This window comes from Arachis ipaensis, chromosome B6 (genome assembly GCF_059453495.1).
Source record: "Arachis ipaensis isolate K30076 ecotype BB chromosome B6, ASM5945349v1, whole genome shotgun sequence".
NCBI classification, from domain to species: domain Eukaryota; kingdom Viridiplantae; phylum Streptophyta; class Magnoliopsida; order Fabales; family Fabaceae; genus Arachis; species Arachis ipaensis.
The window spans coordinates 144910425-144926964 of NC_142441.1; positions in this window are offsets into that span (position 1 = coordinate 144910425).

Consider the following 16540-nt stretch of genomic DNA (forward strand, 5'->3'; position numbering starts at 1 on the left):
ATATCAATGGTTATTAAAATTAAAATTTAATTATTTTATTAATTTTTATAATTTTATTAAATTTTTAATTAAATTTTTTTATTATATTTCAATAAAACTTACTAATTATTATACATGAATACAACTATATTTTATCCAAACCTGTATTCGCATGAGATAAAGATTTAAGATTAGACGAAGATATTCATCGTCATTTTCTTATCAATGGTTATTGTCGCTATTGCTATTACAACTGATCTAAAGTAGATGGAAGAAATAGTCTAATCTAAACATATATATCGGTTTGAGACTTAGTTATTGTTTTATTATTTATATTATCTATTTATTTTTTTAATAATTTAAGTATAATGTTAAAGACATTATTGTACTCATTATATTTGAAATGAATTTCAATAAATCATACTGTTAATTGTAGTTTAGGCTTGGCAGCTGGCGTCACTAATTAGAAGGGAGAAAACTACTAGCTTGAATTTATTGTCCAAGGTGATGGAATGAGATTATATCATCTTTTATACGATGAGTTTGGTTTACTTTATATACAAGTTACAATAACTAACTAAACTTGACTAAGAACCGTTGAATCTAATTACAACTCAAGTTCAATGTTGTTCATGTTTCTTAAATTAGTTAAAGGTACTCAAGTCGTCATGATGAATCTATACTTAGTCCATCAATCATAAGCGCATAATTTGGAGCAAGAATTTTTAAACGGGCTAGTTCGACAATGTACATTCCAATCTGCAAATTATATGGATTAATCTTTAATTTTTGTTTATTTATAGACCTAAATTGTATATGGTTACCCCGACAAATTATATAAACCGTCTCGCTTATTTTTATATTTTTTTTAAAAAATAGATTAAAAAAATTCGATTTTAGACTAAAAAAATTTAAAAATATGCCACTTTTATACTAGAAACTTTGAACAAACAAAATATTTTTAGTGAGTAAATTAGGTCTTTACGTTGGATTAGGATAAATATTGAAAAAAAATGTTAGATTAAAAAAATAAAAATAAATAAATAAATTAGTCATCCGTTTATCCATTATTTTTTTAGATTGATTAAGTTTCTTCTATTTAACTCGAAGTTTAAATGGATTCAATTTTAAAAGTAAAACTCTATCCGTTCAAAAACAGATAAATAGACTAACTCATTTTAGATTCATTTTTAATATTTGCTAAGAAAGCAACTCGATTTGACCATGAACAAAGTGACTCCAGCCAATTTTTTTTATTACTGGCAGAGGATCCATAAGTAAGATTTCTCAAAGAATATATGAAAAATACTTATCTATTCCATTAAAACATAGTAAATATGTTTAAATCGTAAGAATTATTATACAAAATATGTATTATCATGATTATAGGACGGCAGGAGTAATTCTTTTTAAAGGATTTTGATTTTGGTGAAGTAATGAGGTACATTCATATTTCATTGTCGAATATTCAACGATTTTTATTTGAGCTCAAGAATTTAAAGATTATTGTCATATTTAAATCAATATCTTTAAGATCGTTTTAGAGCTTTTCAGTAGAATTTGTGTATTTTAAAGAGGTTAAAATATCTTTTAATATAAAATTCAAAATTCATGTGCTTACATTATGGTTTACACGCTATCTCTCTAAGATTATTTAACATTGGTCTTTAGATAAAGGTGTGGAATTGATCTAGTGATAAATTCACGCTTTTGCTGGGTATTAAGAGCTTTTTCATGGCACGACTTTATGTGTATAATAGTTTGTTCTTTGTGAGTTGTTGAGTGACAAAAAATCAAACTAACTTGTTCTGCTGAGAAAAAAAAACAAGAATGCATGAGAAGAGAAGAAAATACATGAAAGAAAAGAAAATGAATTGCATTTGATACCATATTAAAAAGAGAAAAAATTAATTTAGATTTATTATTGAACAAAAGAGATAAAATCACGTAATCTCTGTCTCTCTCAACATATATACTATCTGTTATTATTATTAAACTATTTTTTCACTTTAATTTATGATAATAATAAAAAAATTTTATAGTCCATAAATTCAGTTTAATAGAATATATAAATTTGATTATAATTTTAACTTATATTTTAATTTTATTTATGTAATTTTTTAATAAAAAAATACATGACACAATATTTTTTGTTTAATATTCTTTCAGTTTTAATAACTATTGCCGAGTACATTATTGTTTCATGTAACATGTTATTTGCATAAACATGCTATGGTAGTACATGTAAATGAAAAACATTAAATTAATTAATATGTGTCGCAAAATATAAAAATTTAAAGACTGTTTTGAGTTAATTGAAAATTCAAATATTGATATATAAAAAATTTTCAGACATTTTTAATATTATTAGTATTCTTTAATTTGTCTACTATTTTTTTTATATATATTTCAATACAATTTACTATATGAGATGAAGACTTAAGGCTAGATGAAGATAATCATCACCATTTTCTTATCAATAGTTATCGACGCTATTGCTGCTAGCTGATCTGAAGTAGGTGGAAGGAATGGTCTAATCTGAACATATATATTGGTTTGAGACTTTGAGTTATTGTTTTACTATTTATTATTCTACATCGACGGATAAGTATATCCTTACATGTAAATATACAACTCATTATTTAATACATTTTTTTTTTGCTTCAAACGCGTATCTATGAGACAGTGAACGAATATCCAGGACAAATTTTACGTGGCAACAAAAGCAAGATGATATATATGACTGTTTCATAGTTTTCATGCATATTCCCTTGATATATATAATAGAAGAATATTAGGGGTCATTAAAATTTAAATTTAATTATTTTATTAATTTTTATAATTTTATTAAATTCTTAATTAAATTTTATATTTTTAATTAAATTTTTATATTATATTTTTTAATTAAATTTTATTATTAAAAAATATTTAAAATAATAAAATATTCTGTTAAAAAATAAATAACACAATATTTTTTTATTGTTTGTGTACTTTTTTAATTTTATTAATTATTACCAAGTGCATTATTGTTCAATGTAACATGTTATTTGCATAAACATTCTATGGTAGTACATGGGAATGAAATATATCAAATTAATATGTGTCGCAAAATATACAAATTTAGAGATTGTTTTGAGTTAATTGAAAATTTAAATATCACTTTAAAATATATAAAAAAAATTTCGGATACTTGTTTAACATTGTTAGTATTCTTTATCTGCTATTTTTTTATATTTCAATAGAACTTACTAATTATTATACACAAAAATTATTAGTGTTTTCAAAGACTTGTTTATTATTATTACATATATTTTATCTAAACCTGCCTCGTATTCACATGAGATAAAGATTTAAGACTATATGAAGATAATCATCACCGTTTCTTTATCAATAATTATTGGCGTACAGCTGATCTAAAGTAAGTGGAAGGAATGGTCTAATCTGGACATATATATCGGTTTGAGACTTAGTTATTATTTTATTATTTATTATTCCACGTTAAAGAATAAGTACGTCCTTGCATGTAGATATGCAACTCATTATTTAATACAATTTTTTTTTACTTCAAACGCGTATTCATCAGGCAGTGGACGAATATACAGAAAAATTTACGGGGCATCAAAAGAAGATGATGTATATGACTGTTCTATAGTTTTTATGCATATTCCTATTATATAATAGAAGAATATCAGGGGTCATTAAAATTTAAATTTAATTATTTTATCCATTTTTATAATTTTATTAAATTTTTAATTAAATTTTTACTATTAAAAAATATTTGAAATAACAAAATATTCTATTAAAAAATAAATAATACAATACTCTTCTAATTTTATTAGTTATTGCCAAATACATTATTGTTCCATGTAACCCGTTATTTGCATAAACATACTATGGTAGTACATGTGAATGAAATATATCAAATTAATATGTGTTGCAGAATATACAAATTTAAAATTGTTTTTGAGTTAATTAAAATTCAAATATCACTTTAAAATGTATAAAAAAAATTTTAGATACTTGTTTAATATTGTTAGTATTCTTTATGTACTATTTTTTTTATATTTCAATAAAACTTACTAATTATTATACATGAAAATTAGTAGTATTTCTAAAATCTGGTTTATTATTATTACAACTATATTTTATCCAAACCTGCCTTATATTCACATGAGATAAAGATTTAAGATTAGATGAAGATAATCATCACCATTTTCTTATCAATGGTTATTGGCGCTATTGTTGTTACAGCTCATCTAAAGTAGGTGGAAGGAATGGTTAATCAAAACATATATATCGGTTTGAGACTTAGTTATTGTTTTATTATTTTATTATTCCAGTTAAAGAATAATTATGTCGTTACATGTAAATATGTAACTCATTATTTAATACACTTTTTTTTCTTTGCTTCAAACGCCGAGGCAGTGGACAAATATGCAGGACAAATTTACGTGGCAATAAAAGGAAAATGATGTATATGACTGTTCCACATAGTTCTCATGTATATTCCCTTGATATAATAGAAGAATATTAAGAGTCATTAAAATTTAAGTTTAATTATTTTATTAATTTTTATATTATATTTTTTAATTAAATTTTATTATTAAAAAATATTTAAAATAATAAAATATTTTATTAAAAAACAAATAATACAATATTTTTTATTGTTGTGTACTCTTTTAATTTTATTAATTATTATTAAGTATATCATTGTTTCATGTAACACGTTATTTGCCTAAACATGCATGCTATGGTAGTACATGTGAATGAAATATATCAAATTAATATGCGTCGCAAAATATACAAATTTAAATATTGTTTTGAGTTAATTGAAATTTAAATATTATTTCAAAATATATAAAAAAAATTCAGATACTTATTTAATATTGTTAGTATTCTTTATCTACTATTCTTTTTATATTTCAATAAAACTTACTAATTATTATACATAAAAATTATTATTGTTTCCAAAAGCTCGTTTATTATTATTACAACTATATTTTATCGAAAGCCACCACTCACATAAACATCACCAAAATGACTTTATGGTAAAGACGCTTACGTGGCAAAATCTAAACCATATATTCTAAAGCCACACTTTTCACTTAAAACCGTAACTCTTCATAAAGAAAAGCGTCACCTAATGGAAAAAAGTAAATTAGAGGATTTAAGAGAAGAAATAATTAAATTATCAAAATTAATAGATCAAAAATTAATGATTTTAACTAATGTTAATTGTAATGACACCGAATTCTTAAAATCAATACAAAATGATTTTTCTCAAAATCTTTATTTTACTATAAGTTTTATTGAAGGACTTCAAAAACCTGAAAAAACTTATTTTGCACACGGAATTTTAAAAAAATGTTACCATGGAAATGATTCCCCATATCTTTATCATACTTTTAACCCACAATTAAATTCTATAGTAGATATGCTTGAAGAAATATTAGTATCTATAAAATTTCAAAGAAATAAGGAAAAAGAGAATCCCAAAGAAGAAAAGTTTCAAAATATAATCAACGTAACAGATTTAAAAGTAAAACCACCATTGAAATTATGAATATTGAAGAAAAATTAGAAGAAGTTACAATGCTTTTTAAACAATTAAAAATGGCTCAAGAAAATAATATTATGGAACAGGGATTTCAAATAGAAGAAGAATTAGTAAATTCTGAAAATATAGGAAATGAAGAACACATCCTAGATTATTCAAGTGACGAAGAACCAGCAATTTCAATACAAGTAAAAAATGAAGCTGGAACATCTAAGGATAATCAATCTCAATTTAAATGGGAAACAGGTTTTGATAATTATGCTTTTAAAAAAGGATTTATAAATAAAGATTCAAAATATACAAAAATACCATCAAAATACGTTCCTAAAATCCAGGAAATGGAAGGAGAAAGAATGCTTGACTTAGACTGTAAAAAGAATGAAAAAGAAATTTTTGAAAATTGGTTAAATTCCTTCTTATTAGAAGCCTTTACTAATCCAAAACTTAGTGAATTATCTGGAAGAGATATTTGGAATTACATAGGGTTTCATACTAAAGGAACTATAAGAGATTATATGATATCAATAGAAAACCAAATAATAGAAGAATTAGCAACAAAAACAACAGCTTATGATAAGATATTATATATCATGATGATTCTATATAAAGAATTTTTTGGAAAAAATATTATAGATCATAGACAAGAAGTCTATAATAAAGAATATCAAGAAGCAAAAAATTATTTAGCTAATATTCAGATATACGATCTATGTAATGTGGAGTCTTATATATGTGAATATAGAATACATTATTACAAATTAAAAGAAGAAGATAAAAATCATTATCTTAGTATGTATATAACAAAACTTCCATATCCTGCTAATGAATTTATAATGGGAAGATTTATAAGAGAAATAAATAGAGGGACAATTGAAAATAATTTTGGTGGAGCAACCTCTGCAATAAGAGAGGAAATAAAAGAACGTTGTATGCAAGAAGCGACTCAAAAAATATTTGCAAATATAATTAGAATTTGCTGTCAGGATAATGAAGAAATACCTCAAAAATATGGTATTAATAAAAATTTTCAAAGAAAAAAAATATCAATTTAGAAAAAGAAAATATTATCCAAACTGGAGAAAAAAGAGGTATTTTAGAAAAAGAAATAACAATAAAAACAAAAGACAAAAAAGTGATTATTGCCCAAATAAAAAAGAAAATTGTAAGTGTTGGTATTGCCAAGAAGAAGGACACTGCGCAAATGAATGTCCAAAAAAGAAAGATAAAAAGGATCTTACCAAACAAATAGAAATTGCTAAGTCTTGTTTCATGGAACCATTAGAAGAATCTGATGATAACCTAGACTATATTTTTGAATATGTCTCAGAAACAGACTCAGAGACTGAGTAATAATGCCACATTTATTACTATAAAAATAACAGAAAAATTTATAAATGCTTTCATAGATACTGGAGCAACACAATGTTTTGCTAGTACAAATATAAAACTTGATTGGAAAAAATTAAAGAAATCATTAAGAGTTAGAATAGCTGACAAATCAATACATAAAATTGACCAAAAAGCAGAGATGGCTGAAATTTTTATTCAAAATTATAGGTTCATTGTTCCATCTATATATATGTTAGATTCTGGAATGGATTTTATCATAGGAAATAACTTTTTAAAGCTATATCATCCATTCATTCAAGAATTAACATATATAGTTTTAAAAGCTCCACACGATTCTTCAATAAATCAAAAATCAAAACGTATAAAAATACCAACTACTACTATAGATAAGATCTTAAAATTTAAAATATTTTCTATATTAGAGACATGTTATTTAAATTTATACTTTCAGATAAATATTCCAAAAAATAATCTTGAAATAAGGATAGAAGAACTTTTGGATGAAATTTGTGCTGAAAATCCTTTAGATATTAAAAATACAAATAACGAATTAGTAAGCATTAAATTAAAAGATTCTACAAAAAAAATAAATGTTCCAAATAAAATTCCTTATTCCGCAAGATATAGGGAAGAGTTCTCATTAGAATGTAAATATCTTTTGGAAAAAGGAATTATAAGATTAAGTAAAAGTCCTCATGCGGCTCCGGCCTTTTATGTCGAAAACAATAATGAAATTAAAAGGGGAAAACGAAGAATGGTAATTAATTATAAGAAGATGAATGAAGCAACTATTGGTGATGCTCATAAACTTCCAAGAAAAGATTCTATTTTAGAAAAAATCAAAGGAGCAACTTGGTTTTCATCTCTTGATGCAAAATCAGGATATTGGCAACTTCGTTTAGACGAAGAAACAAAGAAATTAACTGCTTTTACTTGCCCAACAAAAGAATCAACAAGTGTGTTGCTTTATGAATGGAATGTATTATCATTCGGATTAAAACAAGCCCCAGGTATTTACCAAAGATTTATGGAAGAAAATCTAAAAGGGTTAAATGAATTTGTTTTAGTTTACATTGATGATATATTAATCTTTACAAAACAGGATAAAGAAGATCATCTTCAAAAATTATTAATAGTTTTAGAAAGATGTAAAGAAAAAGGATTAGTTCTTATCAAAAAGAAAGCAAGAATAGCAATACAAGAAATAGAGTTTCTTGGATTAATTCTATCCACCCAAGGAAAGCTAAAACTTCAACCAAATGTTTTAGAAAAGGTAAATTTATTTCCTAATAAAATAGAAGATAGAAAACAATTACAAAGATTTTTAGGATGTATAAATTATATTTCTGATCAAGGATTTTTAAAGAATATAACAGAATATACTAAAAACTTATTTCCAAAAATAAGTACTAAAAAAGAATGGAAATGGGAAGAAAAAGATAGTATGCAAATTCAAAGAGTCAAGGAATTATGTAAAAAACTTCCAGAACTTTATATTCCAGAAGAAAACGACTACTTAATAGTAGAAACAGATGCTTCAGACATAACCTGGTCGGGATGTCTAAAAGGTAAGAAAGTTATAAAAAGTTTGGAACAAGAAAAAGAATCACTAGATTCTAAATATTTCCCAAAGGAATTACTTTGCAGGTATATTTCAGGGACTTTTACCCCAACAAAACAGAGATATACTACTCATGAAAAGGAAACTCTAGCAATAATTAAATCTCTTAAAAAATGAAAAATTGATCTACTACCCAGAGAATTTACATTAAGGACAGATTCAAGTTACCTAACAGGTTTCATTCGATATAATTTAAAGGTTGATTATAATCATGGACGATTGGTAAGATGGCAATTATTTTTGTTACAATATCCAATAAAAATTGAGTATATTAAGGGTGACAAAAATATTATTGCAGATACATTAACAAGAGAATGAAGTTCGTTTACAATACATTAGATCAAGAAATTCAAAAGTATGAACAAGAGCTCGAAAAATGCAAGCATTGTCAGCAAATTAGAACACAAATCCAATCTCTCAAGAAGGCCATTGAAGCAATGAAATCAACACAACAAGCGAAATCATCAGAGTTCAGCCAGCTAAGCGTGGTGGACAAATCAAGTGAAGAAAAAATTTCAGAAAATAAAATAATTGCTGAAATTATTAAAAAATCTACCCAAGATAAAAAATATTATGTGATTTATAATGGCCCCATGAAAGGAGTATATGATGCCTGGGAAAAAGCAGCACCATTCACACATCAATCAAGGATAATTCATAAAGGAGGATTTTTAACACTAGAAGAGGCAAAGGAATCCTTCAGGGAATATGAAGCCCTTCATCCAGAGCAAACCCTAAAAAGAGCAGATAAAGCCCCAATTCAAGCCCAAAGAACAGGAATAATAAGAAACATTCCTACAAGGATAGAAATCAAGGAAAAAAAAAGGGTCTGTAGATCAAATCTCAGAGAAATCCTTAATATAGTCCTAAATTGGACTAAAGAAAAAAGGGCAATCTTGGGATATTATCCTGTTGCCAAAGAACAGCTAACAAAGCTGGTTATCTTTCCAGATGCTTCTCCATTTGACACTTATCAGTTTTTTCAGTATGGATTAATTGATACAATTTTAATTTTTAATGATCTAAAAATTATTAGTGAGTTTCCTGCAGGATTCGTTGATACAGTAAAGAGATTTAAAAATATGATTGACAATGTAAATCCAAGGGATATATCCCTAAAATTTACAAACAGTCAACCTATTTTTAATGAAGAAGAAGAATGCTTGGTTCCAGCACACCAAGTAATATTCATGTCCATCTTCCCAGGAAATTTTCAGCCAATTGATTAGGTTCAAGATTTAACAATATACGGTCATGAAGGAAGGCTAGCCAGCACATTAGCAAGGGTCTTTGAAAGAACTCAAAAAATAACGAAGGAATCTCACACAAGGATTAATTATAAAAGTAGAAATACTCTGCTTGTGTCCAGTAAAAGAAATGAAATTGAAGAAAGAGAGATGAGACTCTTGGTGAAATTTGAATCAGCATTCTACAACTTATCTGGACTTTTAGAAAAGCTCCCTGAAGGGATAAAGAGGAATCTCTGCTATTTGATAAAAGACAGAGAAGACCACAAGTGCCAGCTATGTGCCTCAGAAATATCTGAAGAAAGCAATAATGAAACGGAATCAACCCACATGATAAAGGAAGAAGACAATGCATCTGAAGGTCACATGATAAAAGAGGAGGACAGTGCATCTGAAGCATCTTTGAACATTATTGCATAGTGACGTAAGCACTTAGGTCATAAAGCACCAACAATGTAGCTGGTGCAAGATAACAAACAATGACGTAAGCAATGACGTCATAAGAAGGGTAAGGATGGGAATTGTCCATCAAACCCAACTATTATAAATAGGTTGCTTAGATAATTGTATAAGGATCAGACGATAGAAAGCAGAAGACTAAGAGTACTCATATGCTAGGAGAGCAGGGAGGAAGCTGCCGAGGCGATTCTATAGTCTGAGGAAGAATTCCTTTAAGGAAAAATAGTTCTAAACTCCCCTCTGGAGTTAGTATCTACAATCTCCCCTCTGGAGATAAAAACACCTTGTGTAAAATATACTAAATAAAGGAAGTTTTTTCTCCAGAAAGGTACATCTTCATCCTAGTCTTTAAATTATGAATTATTTAGAAAGTTTAGAATTAACAGAAGAATCTGATTATTATAGATTAACTGCTTTATTAGATAATGAAAAACAGACTGTTCTAAAAACAGAATTAAATCTCAAATCAAATGAAAATTTCAATAAACAAAATCTTTTAAAAGAAGTTTTTAATAGAAAAAATATAATATACTATGGAAAAATTCAACTTGAAGCCCCTATAAAGATAAAATCCGCCAATGGAGAACTTGAAATAGCTTTGATAAATGATGAAGAATTGAGTAAACAGATTGAGAAAATTAAAGATCAACAAAAAAGATCTAAAATTGGATGGATTCATATTAGTACCATACAAGTCTTAATCAAATCTACATATATGAAAGGAATTAATTCACCAATAAGCTTAGCAATCTGTGACAAAAGAATTACTGATGACCCAATAGATCAAATAATTGGAATTGTTCATGGAAACTTGGCAAACGTAAATGTTAAATTCAATGCCCATCTTGGATATGCTATACCTTTATCAACTGAAAATCTTGGAAGATCTATAAGTTTGGCTTATAAATTTCATAGAAAGAATCTAATGGAACAAGATGATGAACCATTTTCAATTACATACGCAATAAATTATGCTTTAACAAATAGCCATCATAGTATAATATTTAAAAACAGAGAAAGAATTTATGTCGATGAATTATTTCAGAAAATTGTAAAAACAGAAATACCAAAATATAAAGCTATTGAAAACCTAGTTCTATTATTAAAAGAACCATCAGAAAAATTAGTTTCATCGAATTTTCAAATAAGAGAATCTAAAATTAATAGCCCTTTAAGTTTATCTAAGTTAAAAGAAGAAAATTCTGAAAATAAAAGAATTAACAAAAAAGGTCGAAAAGTTAAATGAAACCCTAAACACTAAATTATGACAATAAATAAAGAAGAAATATATGTAACTTATCAAGACAAGAAACAAGAGCTCTTTGAAAGAGAAAATCGTTTGAATTATTTACAGTTTTCTGGAATAAATCAAAAGGCATTTGAAGCTCTAAAAATAATTTATGACAAGTTGAAAAGAGAAGTTGAAGAGCTAGAAAAATTAATAGAATCTCTAGAAAATAGTGATGAATCGATGATAGAGTTTGTAGAAATTCTAAAATAAATAATGAAGCATAAAAAGATTGAAAAACCAGAAAATAAAATAAAAAGAAAAAGGGCGGAAAAATTAAAAAGTAAAATAAAGGAGTATAAAAGGGAATTAAATAATCTTCAGATCGAAATTGATGACCTTTTAATAAAAAGGATAGAAATAAGAATAAATATAAATAAGTTAGAATTAAACTTAAAAAATTTATAAATGCCTGGAAAACCATATTATGACTTAAAAGAATTAAAGCTGTTGAAAGAAAAAATGGAGAATGAAGTCGAAAAATTAAAAAGATATTTAGAAACAACAGAAAGTGTAGAAATAAAAGAAGTTTTTGAGGATTTGAGAAACTATATTAAAGAAAAAGACAAACAGATAAAATATTTTATATATAATAATCCATGCAAAAAAGAATATTATAAACTAAAACAATAAATCAGAATTATAAATATACATCAAGGACTAGTAATAAATGATCATATAACAAATACAAGAGAAATAGTAGAAATGGTCAATACTTTAGATTATGAATTTGCAAATTATTTTTATCAAAAAATCTTTAAATAAAGTACCACCAATTGAATTTATATAAATTATAAATTTATTCAAAGTAAAATATGAAGAGTTAATAGAAATTAAAAGAAAAGTCGACTAAAAAAAATTTGGTATCAGAGCCAAGTTAACGATTAAGAATAACACTTTTTCTTTAAGCAACACTTTTAATGACACGCTTTTAAATCAATATCAACCACAAAATAAAAAACATCTTTAAAAAAAGTTAAAATTGGCAACTTTATCAGAGTGGCCCTTTTATCCAAACATGCCTCGTATTCACATGAGATAAAGACTTACTAGATCAAGATAATCATCAACGTTATTTCCTTATCAATAGTTACTAGCACAGTAGCGCTACTGCTACAGCTGACCCAAAGTATGTGAAAGGAATGAATGATCAAATCTGAACATATATATCGGTTTGAGTTATTGTTTTATTATTTTATTATTCTACAACAAAGGATAAGTATGTTCTTACATGTAAATGTGCAACTCATTATTTAATATACTTTCTTCTTTATTTCAAAAGTTTATTCATAAAGAAGTGGACAAAGTGAAAATTCATGAAATATGTAGGACGAATTTACCTGGCAATAAAAGGAAGATAATGTATATTGGTTGGTCTATAGTTTTCATGCATATCTTTTTAAGTAGCTTTTGTTTTGAGATATTGAGATGGAGATGAAAAATTTGATATTTAGTATTATGTTTGTTGATTTTGATATTAAAATTTTAATTTTTATTTTCAAAATTTTATTATTTTAGTATTTCTAAAAAGTAAGGACAGAGATTGAAATTTAAATTTGATATTCAGTGTTATGTTTGTTGATTTCGATATTAAAATTTTAATTTTTATTTTTAAAATTTCATTATTTTAGTATTTCTAAAAAGTAAGGACAGAGATTGAAATTTTTTATTAGGATAGAGACTGAAATTTTAATAATATTTTATACTTAAAATACTTTTATTTCAATTAATTAATTCTAACTTTATTTTTGGTGCAAATTAAATTAGAGCTTCATTCTTATTTCAATTTCTGTTTTTCACTTTACACCAAACATAATACTAAGACTTATTTCAGTCTCTGTCTCTTAGTCTCAGTCTTTCCATCTCTGTCTCTCTTCTAAACACTACTTTAATATAATATAAGAATGATAATATAATATAAGAATGATAAGAACTATTAAAATTTAGATTTAATTATTTTATCAATTTTTATAATTTTATCAAAATTTCAATTAAATTTTTAAATATTTTTTAATTGAGTATTTATACTATATATATATTTTTAATTAAATCCATACCATAAAAAAAGTTTAGAATTACAGAATATTCTGTGAAAAAACGAATATTCTAAAACTAATAGTACAAACTCTAATTAAAAATACCTCAATATTTCTTAAATATTAAAAACATCCTTGTCATTTTTCCAGACTCAAACTCCAAATCTTTGGGTTTCCATTACTAAAAGATTGAGCTAAAAAATTGAGCTAAGAGGGGAGTAAATACTGAATCCAAAATGAGAGGAGAAGAAGGGGTCAAGACCCAGACCACGCTCCCAATATCCTTTCATCCTTCATTGTCGACTTCCTAGTCAGCAGCCTCTTTCTCCTTTCAACGTTGTCGCTACCAACCCTAACTTATCAATTTCCTGCTCCCTACCACCATTATTCACATGACTGTTCTCTCCGAGCTGCTGATCGCTACGAGTCGTCGGGGGCTCCGCCACCATCGTCCAGGTCGGCGACATCCTTGACCGCGGCGACGACGAGATCAAGATCCTCTACTTCCTCGAGAAGGTGAAACTAGGGCTAGCAATGGGTAGGGTAGGGTAGGGTTTGAACCCTACCCGCACCCTAAATTTCTAAACCCTACCCTACCCTATCCTATCCGCAGAAATATCAAAATTTTTCAAAGTAAATATAAAATTCAATCATTTCGAATTTTATACATATTAATAACATAGAAAATAAAAAACTAATGCTCTAAATTACTAAATTTACTAACTAGTTTAATAGTTGTTCACTTATTGTATGTCATTACATAAGGGAGGTTGTGAGTTTAACTCTCACTTCCTTCACTATATATCTAATTTTTATAAAATATGTGTTATATATGAGTTGCAGGTAGGGTAGGGTAGGGTACACCCTAAACCCGTACCCTACCCTACCCGAACGGGTTGGACCGAATTGGGTACCCACGGATAGGGTATGAATTGCCAGCCCTAGGTGAAACGCAAAGTTCATGATGGCTGATATTAATGGTGCCTACAAGAACAGATCTATTCAGATTGATGTGGGCATGTCGAGGGGTGTGATGGTGGTTTGCTTGAGGAGATAAGTATATATTCTGGGTTGCAAATAGTTACTTCGAATACGTTGTACTAGAATATGTGCAATGATACTGGATTAAATGTGGGTAAGGAAGAGTTGTTGATTCATGCACATGGTAGACTTAGGAAGGTAGAAGTTATTAAAGCATGAAGTTAAGGAGGTTTAGCTTCTAGTGTTATTGGTTAAACTTTCGTAAGTTATTGTTGGTTTTTGTTTCAAGTGGCAAACAATGAATTGAAGGATTGTACAGTGTGAGGTCACTACAAAAAAAATGCTAAGTACCCATTGGATTTACTGTCGTCCTAGAGTTGACGGTATAAACGATGTCAGAAATTGTTTAGCGGTGAATTATTTTCGTCAGACGCTAATTACTGGCGGATTTTTTGTGAGTATTTTCAATAGATTTGTCAAGACTGAGTTGATGATTACCGTCAGATTTATCCACTGGTAAATTCTACAGTAGTTTTTTATTTTATTTTATTTTTTGACACAGTTAAGCCACAATTAATAGTCAAATTAAAACTCTTTTTAACAAAATTGTTAGCAGAAATCTAAAATTACCAGAAATTAATAAATTATTCTATTAAAAATAAATGGTCAGAATATAATAAAATATCACAGAAGTAGAATACAATGAAGTAGAAAAAAATGAATTCCTAAATCCTATAGATCCCAGTAATTGTCGCCGTCGTCGTCATTGTCGTTGGGGTCCCCCTGATGAGGCGGCGGAGTAGGTGATGATGTCGGTGCCCTACCAACAATGTTGCAGCTGGAACCAGCAGCACCGCTGGAATGCGCATCTGCTAGTTGTACACATCTATCTGCTTTTGCAAACGATCTAGCTACTCCAGCTTCTCCATCAAATTCGAGCTGATGGCAACGACTCCTCCCACGCCTGTAAAAAAGTTGTTGTACCTGTACTCAGACTGCTCCGCTTGCTGGTGAAATTCCTGTGTCAATTTCTGCACCTCTTCCCTCAAGTTGACAACTTTCTGGGGGTCAGCAGCCAGCAGGGCTGGTGGCAGAGATAGAGACAGAGAAAGCCGCCAACGTGCAAGAGTAGAGGCCACTGTCAAAGAATAACTCCAACCCAAAATAGCGATTCTTGTAGGGTTCAGAGGCGGTCTTGTGCCAAACCTATCAAGATCTACCACTGAAGTCTCAGAGCCAGCTTTGTTGTTCCCACTAAGCGGCTGAGATTGCTAGGTTGCGGCCTCCAACCTTTGCGTGTAGTCTTCCTGTGTCACACATGTTGTGATTAGAATAATAGTTAATTGACTTTAAACCAAATAAATTTAAAACTTAGAATTAATTTAAACTCACATAATGGGTCGCAGATCATTCCTCAGAAAATCTCTTCTTGTTGGCCTTCAATATATGGATATAATTGTAGGTCTCCACCTGTGCCGTCTCGCGATCCAATGACTTAGACTACAAATTATATCAACCAATAAAATAAATCAACAAATTAAACAACTAATTCAAGTAACTACTAAAAAATTAAACATTACCAAACTACTTATCAGTCTACTCTTTGTCTTCATGAAGGTCGCTGACCCACCCGTATACTTTGACGACCTAGACAAAGCCCTATTAGCAACGTTCGTCAAATGGCGATGCTTGAACCCCTCATCATTTTTAAAATGGGCCTCCAGTTCCTTCTTGATGGAGGGACGGATCCAAGTCGTTAGCTGGTCGCCCCCTGTCGAACGTCGCTCATTATCTGCTGAAGTCATTTAGCTGCCCGGTGGTTGTATATCTTCTTGATCATGAGATTATGTTTCGCATCCCATATGAATTTTAATTACACAAAGTGATTCAATAACATTAGTTAGTTGGAATAAAATACACTTCAAATATAGTTAATTAATTCAACATTATTGGGTTCTTACCTCCCACTTCTGAAACCATTGCTCTCTAGTCTTAGCAGGGATCTTTGTGTAGCTCGGCCAC